Genomic DNA, 15,816 nt, shown 5'->3' with positions numbered 1-15,816 from the left:
CAGCACATATTTGAATTAGTATATCAGTCCCTCTGTGGGTGTGTCATTGGATATGCAAGTTACTATATCAGCATATGACGGGCTCTCTTAGTAACTCTATGGGTCTGTACATGTGTATGTAAGTGGCTGTATGGATTGCTTACTGGCTGTGTTAGTGAGTATCAGGCATTCAACTGTGTGAGTAAATGTGTAAGTGCCTCTAAAATTGTCTGATTAAGTGTGTGAGTGACTCTATAGTATTGTAAATAGGTATATGAGTGGCTGTGAGGGGAAACATTGCATATATAACTATGTGTATTGCTCTGTGCATCTCTCTCTAACTGAGTGAGTACTGAGTACATCTAAAGCTTTATTTGTGTCATCGAGGATATGGCAGTGCCTGCATATCTGTATGAACGAGTATCTAAGTAGATGTGTAAGTGAATAATGATTTTGATGATGCTGTGTAGTTCCTAATGATACATAGGAAATGCACGTTTAGACAACATAAACTAAGGGAATGGTGTTGAGACTGATTCCAGACTACCCCGAAGGATATATTAGCCTTTAGATCAGCTAGCTCACAGTGCCACCATAAGCCCCCTAACCTTACCAAGGAGCGAAAAGTTTCTGGCGACTATCGAACATGACAACCCTTGATCCTTCAGGGATCTTGGAAACAGTACAGTACTTTTCGCTCTGTCAATTGTAATCACTTAGTCTCAGAATAAACGATGAAGATACTTTCAGTAAGCATTAATTGAACCGGCGCCATTCTAGCATAAAACATGTTTGTTGCAACAATCATTAGACAGAAGCAAATGTAAAAGATTACAAGCACCAAAAGAGTAAATAAAAGGTAGAATCCTACCATGGTGCTAAAACAGTAAATATAAGCAGGCATATAAATATGACAGTAATCAAGTGCACTCTTATGATGCAACCCTACCTAAGTGTACCTCCGTGTACCTATCACGTATGTGGGTGTAATGCCAAGAATCCCCAACGAAATAGCCAACCCCATTACCTGATGGGAGAGAACAAAGAACCATGTCTTGGTCTCGAGTTGGACACCCCGAAAGGGATGTCAGACCACTGCGTGCTGGAGCTTCTGCGTGCAGGGACCTTAGTGCCTTGTGTCAGCATCGAAACTTCTCCTCTGTCTATCTAGTGTAGGTATAGTTCTTTTCTACCAGAAAGATAGCAGCTGGCTTCCTAACACAATCACTATGTTGTGAGTACGATTATGTAAATGAGCATAAATCAATACCTGCAAATATGTAAACTAGTTATTTCGCCCTAGGATGATAATGACCATGACTTTTATAAAGAGTATGTCAATTCTGTTATGTACGTCATGTGCAGGGGACTTTTCTAAGAATACTCATGCATAATAAATTAGGGTAATTTCAAGGAAAGCCCTCAACATTTATTCAGCGCATAACTGGGTAAAAGGTCAGTGCTAGAACCATTATGCAAAGCAAGGTAGGACAAATGTAGGTGACAGGTCATGTAGCTACTTAGGCCCAGATTGGGGCACCAACAAGATACATGTAGCTATACTGGTGGTGCGTACATAAGTATCTTCTTGGCACTGTGGCTTAGTTTATGAGTACTACCTCACTGTGTGTGTAGGTGCAAATTATAGACTATCAAATTATATAGTATAATACATATAATACAATGTATTTCTAAAGTGCACCTCTACCTCAAGATGCGTCCCGGCACTAGTGGGAAAGCTCACCCACAGCATCAGAAGGAAATCATATTTAGTAGAAGTTTATAGCAGACTAAAAAGAATGATTTTTAAACATTTTCTAAATGTAATTTTAGAAGAGCTGCTTCTAAAAGCAAGTGGAAGCCCATTCCACAGCCTGGCTCCCAAATAGGTGAAGAATCTACCTCCCGTTCCGATCTTGTATATGCGTGGGGTTTGAAACAATTTAAGGGCCAGATGTCCGAAGTATTTTTGCATGCGCAAACGGGTGTGTGACCTGTTTGCGCATGCAAAAATACCTAAGAGGCATGTACAAACCCAAATTAGCTAGTTGCAATTTATTAGCGACTTGCTAATTAGGATTTGTGACTCGCTACCAGGAAAGGGCATTTCAAGGCCGTCCCTTCCTAATAGCGAGTCTGAGCCCTATGTATGAATGTTTTGTCACAGTAATTGCGGTCGCAAAATAGCCGGAACTTACCACCTACTTCAAGTAGGTGGTGAAGCATTCACGAACAGGAAAGGGTCCCCAGGGGACCCCTTTCCTTTTGGGAATGAATATGAAAATCTTTTTAAGGGCAGGCAGTGGACCCAGGAACCACTGCCGGCCCTTAAAAAATTAAACAAAAACGTTTCTTTGGTTTTTTTAAAATGCATCCCGTTTTCTTTTAAGGAAAACAGGCTGCATTAAAAAAATCAACCTGCTTTCTGAAAAGCAGTCCCAGACATGGAGGTGTGCTGAGCCCAACAGACCACCATCCCTGGGATGGTCAGCCATTCCCAATGGGGTCACAAATTGCGAGTGGCTCATCAATATTTATGAGCCTCGCATTTTGCGACCCCATTGGGAATTGCTAACAGTGTACACTTGTATATTTGCAAGTCGCAAATTGCGACTCGCAATTTTTTGCAATTTGCGAGTCGCAAAAGCAAATGGTCGTATATCTGGCTCCAAGGGCCAGATGCATCATTCAAAATAACGGTCGCAAAGGGGGAGATTTACAGAATCTGCTGCTTTGCGACCGGTCGAAATAAGTAATTTGCGATTACTTAAACTGCGATTGCATTTAGGGAATCACAAATTGCGACTCACTAAATGCAATGTATTACCCACATTTTTTGGTGATTTCGCAATTAAGAAAAGCAAATTACCATCAATTCAAAGTTGATGGTAATTTGTGAGAACTTTGAAAAATGCACAAAAGTGCATTTTTCAAAGTTCCATGCTGCACACGTACATGCCCTTTGGGCATGTGTGGGGCATGTGTGTGTACAACATGTAGTAACATAGCAAGATCAGGGGTGCATCAGGGTGTCCTTTTGGCACCCTGCACCCTTGAAATTGCATGCGCAATTTGCAAGTACTTATTTGGTACTCGCAAATTGAGCATGCAATTCCCATTTATTCTTATGGGCCTCTAGGCCCATCGGAATGAATGGGAAGCAATTCCTTAATTGCGAGTTGCAATTAAGAAATGTGTAGGAATGGCAAATGTTTTTGCGATTCCTCCATGTATTAGCAATTTTGATTCCTAAATTGCGATTTCTTAAAAATTGCAATTTAGGAATTGCAATTACAAAGTCTGATTCATGTGGCCCCAAGATTGTTAGATCGTAAATACATCTTGATATGTCGCCTAAGTTATAGGGGTCCCTTTTTGGTTGAATATCCTGGGTGAGGGCCTTAAACTGGATCTTTCTGTGCACATCACCCACATCTACTTCAAAACACTTTCATTCATTGGAGCTTAATAAAATAGCCATATTTTCTCTCCAGAAATGTGTATTCCTTCTTTGCTACACACTGTGGCTTTCCTTAATATCATTGTCTACTCTCAATTTGATTTTATATATATATATATCCATACATATATCTATATATGTTTTATATTTATTTGTATTTGATATATCTATATATATAGCGCTTTACATGAGCACAGGGCTTTAAGTGGGCCGGGTCCTGCTCTTAAAAGCAGGTGCTGAGATGGTCTCTGGCGGGCTCTCCATTTTTACCTCCAGAGTGGAAAAAAACTTAACTCTGCGACAGTACAATCCGTCACTGATTTTTGATGTACCTTCAAAGAGACTCAAGGGCTTATTTACAAGACCCTTGCGCCACCAGTACCTCACTATTTCACATTTTAAAAGTGATGCTTTGGGGGCGCAACAGGCTTGTAAATAAGCCCCTAATTTTTCAGTATTATAAAGTGCAAACGTGGAGCAAACATGGGCACCAGTTACATTACTAAGGTGCATCTGAGCCGGCATGGCTGAGTAAACGTGCTGGCCAGAGCTCCGGCCACCCGTCTGTAATCCTGTGTGTTATCCTGCATACCCAGACACCATCGCGGAATAATCCCGCACCCTGAGCCCTCCTAATACCTCAACTTGACCCGGAGGGCTGCCAGACGGTGAATCTTGGTCCGTAGAGGTCGGAATCTGATGGCGGTAGAGCGAGCTGTAGCTCCAAACATTGCCGACGCGACCTGTTGGTGACGCAGTCATTCCTATGGGCGTCACATGGGGACTGGCCAAGGGGAGAGTGTTGTGAGGGTGTTGACACCCCTGCCCGGCAATGACCAGAGATTGCGTACTGCTCCGGTGTCCGCTCCGGGGCTGAAGCTGTGGGAGACATAACCGGGAGACGACAGCGGTGATGCAGTGGAGACAGCGCCCGTCGGAGCGACTGCATTGGGCCGGGTGAGTGGAGTTCATCTGCTTACTGCCCCCCCTCACCGCGGGAGTCACCTGGTGTGCGGCCCCGGCTTGAAGAGCGGCCCTGGTGGGGGCCCGTGACCTGGAGAGCCTGAGGGCTCTGAAGGTGCCGTAGCAGAGGGGATGCGTTGCTGCTCTGTGCAGAATAGACTGGCATCTGGACCCCTTCCTTGTCCTGTGACTGAGTTAGGGCTGAGAAGCGGAGAGGGGAGGGCTGCAGTCCACCCCCCCTTGGAGCCCCCTTCCCCTCACCCCTGTTGTGATAGGAGACACGACCCCTGGTGTGAATGTGGGGTCGGGGAGACAGATGGGGAGGCGCCCTGACCAAGCAGGATCATCTTGAACTCCTGAGTGCATAGTGAGGGGCACCAAAGAGTTCACCCTTAAAGCGGTGGTGGACCGTCACCTACCCAGCCGGACATTGGTCACAGTTCTTCCTCGTCTCCCTCCTATGGCTCCTTCCCCCCCTCCTTTCCTATAAGTTCTCTCAACCTCGTTGTTTGTTTACTGTACCTTACTACGCTATTGTAACTTATTTAATTTGTAACGCAATGTTCCTCCGGGTCTAGCCAGCGCTGTATAGTCCTTTTGATGTACCTTGTAATGCAATGATCCCCTGGTTAAGCGCTCTGATACCTCCGGGTCTAGACAGCGCTATAACCTTCGCAAATCAAATAAACTAAAAAACTGTAACTTGGGGGAGAATTGGCAATTAAACAATCACGTTGGCCTGCTCTTATGGTCCTAATTGCGACGACCCCAGCAGCTTCATTGCGCTCTGGAACAAGATTAGGGACATAGGATCGACATTCCTGATATGGGGAGGAGACTTCAACGCAGTTCTTAACCCAGTCTTAGATAGGTCCAACCCATCTGCACACCATTACATAAACACGCATAGATATCTGCGAGACATATGCGACACTCAGGACGTCATAGACGCTTGCCAACACTTACACCCGACTCTGACAGAGGGCACACATTGGAACACAGCACACGCCTCCTGGGCTAGATTGGACTACATTTTAATATCTCGGGGGCTGGGCCCCTCCCTGGCTGCGGCACAGCATGTGGGTCGCACGTTCTCCGATCATTCCCCAGTAATGGCCGGGTTCCGTTTACAGGACATAATGGGGAAACCACCTGCATGGCGACTGCAACCCAACATTTTACTCGACGAACTCTTCCGTAATGAATTGAGACAAGACATTGAGGTTTTTCTTTTACACCATAAGGGTTCGGTGGAGCGGGTGGCAACTATGTGGGAGGCGCTGAAGGTCACAGTGCGAGGTATTTGTATCTCTAAGAGCTCTGGCGTACTACGGGCATTGCGTAACACATTACATACACTGGAATGCACATTGCACTCACTGGAAACTCGGTCGGACTACGCTACCAACGCCGATGCCCAACTCCAATACCGAACAGCACTGACTGATTATAATTCCACTGCTGAAAGGGAGGTTAGCTTCCGAAGTAAATACTTCAGGGCTAGGGCCTACGGGGAGGGAGAGCGCAGTTTCTTTAAGCTGACACTCCTGTACATGCGGTCTCTAAACTATATCACTCACTGCGCACCACTTTAGGCCCAGAGCCTTGCAAAGCACGCACTAGATGGGAGGAGGAGTTGGGCATACCCATAGAAGACGAGCCCTGGCGCTTTTGCTGCCAACAGACTGAGCAAATCTCCTCCAGTAGTAGATTTAGGGTGATTCATTATAAATTCTTTCACAGACTCTACTACACCCCAGCCCACCTGTGCAGGATTGGTCTCCGAGGTCATGACCTCTGTTGGCGCTGCCGTGCGCCGACGGCGGACTTTTTGCATCTAGCCTGGGGATGCCGGGAGGTTGCTAATCATTGGCAGCAAGTGTATTCTGGCCTTTCCGAGACACCCCATTAACTCCGTCCCCAACACAGGCACTTTTGGGTTACACGAAGACAATCAGGAGACCTTACCGTAGATTTACAACAGTTGCCTTTCTACTAGCGAAGAGACTAGTGGCATGTAGATGGGGGAGGGGCAGGGCCCCCAAATTCAAAGAATGGACACGAGACATGGTACACTGTCAGGACACTCTGCTCCAATACGCGGAGCTTCTGCCCACCGCCTCCAGACCGGTGGATATCTGGGGTCCTCTAAAGACTTACCTGTTGTCACACCCCACTGCGCAAAATGACGTCACTGTAGATGTTAGTACAGGATCCACAACATAGTTCCAGTTGGGGGCACTATGGGTGCTGCACCGTAATTTGACAGATATAGGACTTGGGCTGGGTGGGAGTGTTATGCTATCACACCCATTTCAGCTCGTTCAAGTTACTGGGGTTTTTCCTTGGACACGATTTGTAATGTTGCCACCAATGGGGACTTTGGTTGCAGCCCGGGGGAATTGGAACCGGGCGAGATGGGTTGCCCTAAAATTGATGTATCCCTTCCCACGTACTGATAGCAACATGTAGAAATGTGATTTTCCTCCCCTTTCCTAGTTTGGCCGATATGGGCTAAATATTATTATTTCGTGGCACTGTCAACTTGTTACATGCTAAGAGATGCTACTGTACACTGTGATATCAACCTATGCAAACCTTGTACATGTTGTTCGGAACAAAAACTCATAAATAAAGTTTAAAAAACAAACAAAAATAAACTGGTTTTCCTGAACGCTGAGACCTGAGCAACATGGCTGATGACCGGTGGAGCTGCTTGACAGCTAATGAGGAGATTGGCCCTGGTTTCCCCCTTGACTGTCACCTACCCAGCTGGACATTGGGTATAGTTCCTCCTAATCTCCCCGCTATTACTCCTTCCTCCCCTCCCTCCTACAAATTATTGAAACATTGTTTATGTGTATTGTACCCTACTATACTCTTGTATCTGATGTAACTTTTAACGCAACAATCATAAATGTAAAGCGCTCTGATACCCTCCTGGGTGAAGTTCGCGCTATATAAAATGTTATAAATAATAAATATAAATAAATATATATAGATTCACTGAAAAAAACATAGGTTTCAGGGACGTTATAGTTAGTTGGACATTTCACTCGCACAAAACTAGAGAAATTCAAACGTTATAGTTAGTAGTGCTAACTATAACTCGCGCCCCCGCAATGCACTGCTGATGATGTCACATATTGCACCACTTATGACATGGTCAGTGACATCACTGATGACATCACTGATGACATCTCAAATGACATCACTGATGGCATCACTGATGACATCATCCAGTGAATGTGTGTTTCTGTAAAGTTTAAATATATGTTATATATGTTAATGCCAAGGTGTATTGAAGAATGAGTTGGTGTATAAGTGTGTGGGTGGAGGATTTAATAGGTGTGTGACTGACTGTATAAGTTAGTGATTACTGAATGCATGGGTTAGTGACTAAACTGTGTGAATGTCTGTGTCAGTCTCTCAGTTGTTGTGTAAGCTGCTGCATGGGTTGATGATTAGGTACATGACTGTATATATGGGTTACTTATTGGCTGCCTGAGTATCTGAATGGGTGCTTCAGTGTTTGTGTGTGTGTGTGGGTGAGCAGTGGGTGACATTCTGCCTACATGTGTGAGTGGATAATTTACTGGGCGTATGGGTTCAAGACGGCATGTGAAAACAGCTGTATGGGTGGGTGAGTGTATGTATGGGTGTGTTGGTGAGTGAATGGATATCTCAGTGCTGCATGTCCAAGTAACTACATATGTAAAATACATTGCATATACATTGCATGAGAGAGTTGGAGTATATAAATGACTATGCGTGAGAGTCAGTGATTGTGAGAGTGCTGTATGGATGAGTGTGTACTTGTATCAGTGATTATATAAGAGAGTAAGTATATCTTAGTATCATTGTGAATAATTGAGGTTGTGTGTGTATAACTGTATAGCCGAATAAATAGAAGTGTGATTGATTCTTTGCATGACTGACTAGATGTGTGAGTAACTCTGGATGAGTGGCGGTGTGTGAGTTTTCGTGTAGGTGTATGAGTGCCTATAATAGTGTTGTATTGATGAGTCACTGCATGTATGAGTGACTGTATGGGTTAATGAGTGGATGTGTGTGTAGACCTAGGAATCAGTGCGTGCATATGTAGTAACTGGTATTGGTGTCTCTATTGTTTCAAAAATGGTAGTCTGTATTTTAGAGTGGATGTATCAAAGGTTTTATTAAGGTATGAGGAGGTGCATCAGATTTTCACGTGGATGATATCATCAGTGATGTCATCAGTGATGTCATTTGAGATCTCATCAGTGATGTCATCAGTGATGTCACTGACCATGTCATGAATGTTGTAATATATGACGTCATCAGCAGTGCATTGCGGGGATGTGAGTTATAGTTAGCTCAACTAACGGCCGAATTTCTATGGTTTTGTACGAGTGAAATGGGCAACTAATTATAACGTCCCTGAAACCTATGGTTTTTTCACTGAATTTCAAAGGTTTTTTAAATGCTAATTTGTAACTATAATATCCCTGAAACCTATGGTTTTTTCAGTGAATTTCAAAGTTTTTTAAAATGATAATTTGTAACTATAAAGTCCCTGAAACCTATGGTTTCTTTAATGAATTTCAGAGATTTTTTAAATCCTAATTTCTAATTGTAATGTTCATTAAATCTATGGTTTTTCAGTGATTTTAAATTATCATTCCATTCTCAACCTGGTGAAAACAGCCGATATCACCAGTTTTCCAGCAATATTTTCTGCAAAAAATGTTTGCCACAAATGAGAGCAACAACTAACGCAAATAATATGCATAGTAGGCGTTCCTGTACAAAAATAACACGAAAACACCACTTCCCAATATTTTCAACGAGCAGCCAAATCTGCGGTGCGATCCAAAAACAGGCGATAAGCTGCGTTAGCAGTAGGAATGTAACATCTGCCTTTTACTGGTGTAAAGTAGGATGACTACCTACAGTGTGAAAGGGAACCCAGCCCAGAATCACATCTGAAGACCAACACATCATAGAGCTACTGATCATGCACCTCCTACACCCAAGAAGGCCACAAAACCACTGCCACCACCCTCAAGACCTCCCCCCGGATCACCCCCCTACTACCACCGAGGTAGCGCACAACAGTACAGTGGACCTTCCAAAAACGGCATGGCCCCTCAGTCACACAATAGCTGAATGTTGCGGGATGTGGCAACCAAACATGTGTGAAGGACTTAAGTCACCCACCAATAATAATGCACACAATACCAAGTGCAGCGGTGATGTGCTGGACAGACCTCACTATGCAGAGCACACGCCTCTCCATGTGTACATATACTGCTGGTGCTTGTAGTGTTGTGGACAGTGGACGCAACCAAGTTACCTCAGGCAGTGGGGAAGATCTCAGCCATGCACCTGTATCGTCGTCCCCTGTAAGTGAAAGCGCAGTGGGATGGTCCAATATACGCCACTCCAGCGTAGAAGTGTGAATAAATAGGCCGGGCTCTGGGCATGGTTCACTTGTGTGAAGGCCAACACGTCTGCCAGAGCAGTGGCCCTCACCCTGCCACGTGGCTGCCACCATGTCCGCCGGCCTCCACAACACAGGCCCCCTGCAAACACAGCGGCACAGCACCGCAGACTTATGTCTGTTCAGACTACTGCCTTTGAACTACACTGCGGACAGCAGGGCTCACAATTCAGATGGAGTGGCGATTGCAGATGACGCAGTCCAGTAGGGAAGACACATTTCTCCCAGTGTGGCCCACCTGGACCATGCATAATCGCAGGCTGCGTACACGCTGAGCGCCAGAGGTACCAATAACTCAGTGCACCACAAGTCAACACCATGTGGCCTTATTAAGGCAGAATTCATTAGACAAAAGACATTGCTACCAGTGCGGCCCGCCCGGACCACGCATCATCGCAGGGTGTGCACAAGCTGAGTGCTTCAGGTGCCACTAACTCAGTGCACCACAAGTCACCACCTCGTGGCCTTACTGAGGTAGTATTCATTAGACAAAAGACATTGCTACCAGTACGGCCCACCCGGACCACGCATCATCGCAGGCTCCGTACATGCTGGTTGCTTCAGGTGCCACTAAGTGTGCAGCTCAACTCAACACCACGTGGCTGTGGGCCCTTGCTGACCGCTGCCTCCGGCCTACACTGCGGTCAGCAGGGCTCACAATTAAAATTGAGTCTTGATTCATTAACTACAGAGTCCAGTAGGCAACTAACTACGTCTTCGAAACCTAAATAATATCCTTTTAGTATCCTTGCTTCAAGAACGTTTTGATATCAATTATACCTTTAGTACAATGACCAAATTCATCTTGCAAGCCCAAAGGAATACTGAATGGCAGTCTACACTGTGGACAGCAGAGTTCACAGTTCGAATTCAGTTTTGATTTATTTATTGCAGAGTGAACTGTACTCTGTGTCTTTGGATTTTCTCAAGAGGAAGTCACAAAAAGCATTCCTCGATGTCTGTGCTGACTACTGCCTTCGATCTACACTGCGGACAGCAGGGCTCACAGTTCAGATGGGGTCGTGATTGCAGATGATGCAGTCCATTAGGCAAGAGACATTGCTCCCAGTGCGGCCTGCCCACACCACGCATCATCGTTGGCTGCGCACACGCTGAGCGCCACACCTACCACTAACTCTATACAGCTCAAGTCAACGCCACGTGGCTGTGGACCATTCCTGACCACTGCCTCTGGTCTACATTGCGGTCAGCAGGGCTCCCAATTCAAGATTAGTACCGATGCAAATTGTGTAAGAGACTATAATAGGTTAAGAAAACCAAATGCTCCCAATCTGTGCAGCTAAAGTCAACGCTACGTGGCTGTGGGCCTTTGCTGACCACTGCCACCAGCCTACACTGTGGTCAGCAGAGCTCACACTTCAAATTCAGTCTTGATTCATGAATTTCAGAGTGCAGTAGGCACCAAACTATAACGTCCCCGAAACCTACACATTTCGACAATGTATTCCATAAATATTTCATCTTTTGTTACCTACACTGCGGTCAGCAGAGCTCACAATTTACATTGAGACATGATCTATTAATTGCAGACAGAATTGTACTCTATATCCTGGGATTTTGTCAGAAGGAAGTGACAAAAACATTCCTCAATGTCTGTGCTACCTTCTGCCTTCCATCTACATTGCGGTCAGCAGAGCTCACAATTTACATTGATGCATGATTTATTAATTGCAGACAGAATTGTACTCTATGTCCTCGGATTTTGTCAGGAGGAAGTGACAAAAAGAATTCCTTGATGTCTGTGCTGACTACTGCCTTCCATCTATATTGCGGACTGTAGGGCTCACAATTCAGATCGAGTTGCAATTGCAGATGACGCAGTCCAGTAGGCAATAGACATTGCTACCAGTGCGGCCCTCCCGGACCATGCATCATCACTAGCTGTGCACATGCGGAATGCTTCTGATGCCCCTACCTCAGTGCACCACACCTCATGGACCCTTTATGATAGAATCTTTTGTGTATGATTTCAGATCTGCTGCCCCTACCTCAGTGTACCACAAGTCATGAACCCTTTACGATAGAATCTTTTGTGTATTAATTCACATCTGCTCTTCTGCCCCTAACTTAGTGCAACACAATCCATGGACCTTTTATGATTGAATCTCTATGTGTGATCTGATGATTACTGTTGTACTTGTTACCAGCACCAACCATTCCCGGAGGGCTGGCTTACACTCACCCCACACGCATCCAGCACAGACGTCACTGGACATGTGACCCTGGTAATAAAAAGGAGTCGAGCGCACATGCCCGTACCCAGTTCCACTATCTATCTGTGTCTCTGTGTTCATTATGTATGCAACATGCTGCCCCTGGGACCTACCACATTACATTGTGCTCTAGACAGCGTATGCAACCAACTTACCTTTGACAGTGGGAGAAAACTTTGGTTATGTAACTTTGTCTCGGTCATTGTACAAGTACGTACGTAGTGACTGGATGATTAGAATACTGCAAGGAGAGTGTATAGTGAATTTATAAGTGCATGGGGATTGGCGGAGTGATTGTATAAGTACATATGTTGGAGCAGCCTAACTCCAACAACGAGCTTGTCTCTAATTGGCTGCCCTCCGTGTCCCAAAAACTGAAATTTGGGCTTTGCACGGCCCTGTATTGCTACAGATGCAATACTCCACTGAATGTGTAATAAACATTCACATCCACACAGATGTGTCATGTCCACCATCTTTCTTGTGTGGAACTATGGATGAATGTAGGGTCAGTGATTCCCCGTACCTTCCATGTTGGCCATGTTGTGGGACTTGGCTCACAGAGTGACACATTGACACTTGCGACCCGGGTGACAGCAGAACTATAACAAGAAGACCCGCATGCTAGTGTTGCCAGATTTTTTAAGCATTCTCTAGCCCAAAGCCAACCAAAAAGTAGCCCACAGTATCCCAATATTGCTACTTTAAGGAAGGAGGGGCAGGGACATCGTCAAGCAGGCGTGAATGCATTGGAATTGATGTTGCAGCAGGCTGCCAAGTAAATATTTGTCTAATAAAGCGATTTAACATACTACTTTGCTGGAGCGTTGTATATATATTTATAATCTGGCAATTAGCACAAACCGAAATTTTACCGCACAACTGGGATAAATATAGCCCGATTGTTCGTGATCTAGCCCAATATGGCAACAGTGCTGCATCAGTTGATTTCTCATACAGCTGATGATGGAGCCACGCCCATAGCTCCGGAGTCATTCTTCACAGCCTCACGCAGGACTGGCATACGACAGGCCAGCCCACTTTATGCTTACAGGGAAGGACAACAACGCTACATGGCCCAGATTTTCATTGCAGTAATCTGCTGGTCACACCCTACTTGTCAGTACGCCACAGCCACTCCCTCACGAATAGTGTACACCCACACCACACCCATCCAGCACAGGCGTCACAGGACACGTGACCCTCCCCATAAAAAAGACCGGGTGCACGTGCTCAACGCCATTTCAAAGTTGCTCGCACCGGATGCACTGTGGCGGGCACAGGCACACTGGCACGAGATGGTGACTTTCGGTCCACTGAGGTACGGGTAGCGTAACTGCTGAGTGGGTGTGCAGCTTGCGGTGATGGCCCGCCCCGCAGTGTGGACAGCTCAGGTTATGTGTGCCCTGCTGGACCGTAGTGTAGGCCGGAGTCATCAGACAGCACAGGCCTACCTCCACGTGGCGTCGCCTCGCTGGTCACTGAGTTAGTGGCACTGCAAGGGCTGAGCGGGTGTGCAACCTGTGATGATGATGGGTGCACTGGTATGTCCTCTGCCATGGCAAAATCAAGACACACCACCAAATGTGAGAACTGGTGGCCTGCGGAGCGGCCTGCATGAAATGCAGGGTGCCCTGTCCGCGAAATGGTGAGCAGTGAGGCCTAGGTACGCTGGGGCGGGCAGACACCTCTGGGCAGCGGGAGTGGATGATGTGCAGCAGCCTGGATGCACAAATGCGGAACAGCGTTTTAGGTGTGCGCAGTCGTATATACTCTGCCATTACTAATTCTGAACTATGTTTCAGATGTGGGAGCTTGAGGGCTCCACTATATCCCGGCACGTGGTTGGAGACACACCGGTGGCAGAAAGGTGAGCTGTGAGGGTTTTGTCCACAGTGTGGGCACTGCTGTCCCTCTCCATCTCTTCTTTTCTCTCCCTCAGACTCTTTCTCTCTCTCTTCCTCTCCCTCACACTCTTTCTCTCTTTCTCTCTTTCTTCCTCTCTCTCACTCTTTCTCCCTCTCTTTCTCTCTTTCATTCTTCCTCTGTTTCTCTCTTCCTCTTTCTCACACTGTTTCTCTCTTTCTCTCTCTCATTGTTTCTCTCTCTCTTCCTCTGTCTCTCACTCTTTCTCTCTGTCTTCCTCTCACTCTTTCTTTCTCTCTCTCACTCTTTCTCTCTCTCTCTCTCCTTTGATGGACGCATGACGCACAATCTTATCTTGCTTTTTGTCTAGCAGGCCTGCGATGATGCCTGGCCATCCTGCAATCAACACTCACCCTGAATTGTGAGCTCGGCTTCACCGCGTGTACACAATGGGTGAGGAGATTGCTTTGGCACGTGGTGGACCCTCTTCAACATACACCAGTGGCGGAAAGTGAGCAGAGAGGCGTGTTTGCAGCGGGCAGTCACCTTTGGGCGGTGGGAGTGGATAGTGTGCAGCAGCCTGGGCACACAAGAGCGCAGACACCTTCGAGCAGTGGGAGTGGATGGGCTGTAGCAGCCTGAGTGCGCATTGGCAAAACAGAGAATTAGGCGTGTGCAGTTGTATGCACTCTGCAATTACTAATTCTATACTATCTTTCAGATGACTAAACTTGAGGTTACACTATGTCCCGGCACGTAGTTGGAGACTTGCCGGTGGCACAAAGGTGAGCTGCGAACATTTTCTCCAGTATCAACACTCCCTCTCCCTCTCCATCTCTTCCTTTCTCTCTTTCACACATTCTCTCTTTCTCTGGCTCTTCCTCTCTCTCATTCTTTCTTTCTCTCTCTTCCTCTCTTCCTCTCTCTCACTCTTTCTCTCTCTCTCTTACTCTCTCACACACTGTTTCTCTCTTCCTTGTATCTTACTCTTTCTCTCTTTTTCTCGCTCACTCTTTCTCTCTTTCTTTGTCTTCCTCTCTCTCTCACTCTTTCTTTGTTTCTCTCTCTCTCCCTCTCTCTCACTCTCTCACTCTTTCTCTCTTTCTTTTTCTCCTTTGCTGGACGCATGACGCACCATCTTATCTTTCTTTTTGTCTTGCAGGCTGTGATTCACAAATGGTCCAGCGATGACACGACATGGCTGTACATAGTTTTATTTGTTGTTGTTTTGTTTTAATAAAATGTTTTATATGTAAATCCATACATGACTAAGATTCGTCTTTGTCCAATCTCACAAGCATCTTCTTATTAATAATTGCACAACATTACCCAATTGTTTACGTTCCAGATTCCCTAACATGACTGTCACATTTGTTTGTGGGGGGTGGGGATGAGGGGGGATGGCGGACAAGGAGCTCCTGCTGGGTGATGTCGGAGCAGTGTTGGGTGTCCGACCTGCATGATCGTTGCCTCCATTGCATCTGTTCTCAGAGACTTACGAGCCGGCGGGCTGGCTCATAGATGAAGAACTGCGAGCCGACTGGCAGGCTCATAGAGGGAGAACAGCGGCCCGTTAGTTCGCAGAGGGAGAGCTGCGGGCCAGCTCGCAGAGGAACACATGCGGGCCGACTGGTATAGGGAAAGGTGCGGGCCATCGGCTTCCAAAGGGATAGCTGCGGAACAGTGATGTGGGGAGAGGGACTGTGAAGAGTGTATCTTGCAGAGAGAGACCTGCAATATATTTCCAGTCTTGGCTTCACAGATACAACTGCGGGCCCGAGAACTCGCACCCAAAGAGCTGTGAGCCGACAAGTGGTTCGCAGAGAGAGACT

Source organism: Triturus cristatus, chromosome 2_2 (genome assembly GCF_964204655.1).
Source record: "Triturus cristatus chromosome 2_2, aTriCri1.1, whole genome shotgun sequence".
Taxonomy (NCBI): domain Eukaryota; kingdom Metazoa; phylum Chordata; class Amphibia; order Caudata; family Salamandridae; genus Triturus; species Triturus cristatus.
The sequence above is the reverse complement of the archived record's forward strand: the minus strand, read 5'-3'. Positions refer to the sequence as shown.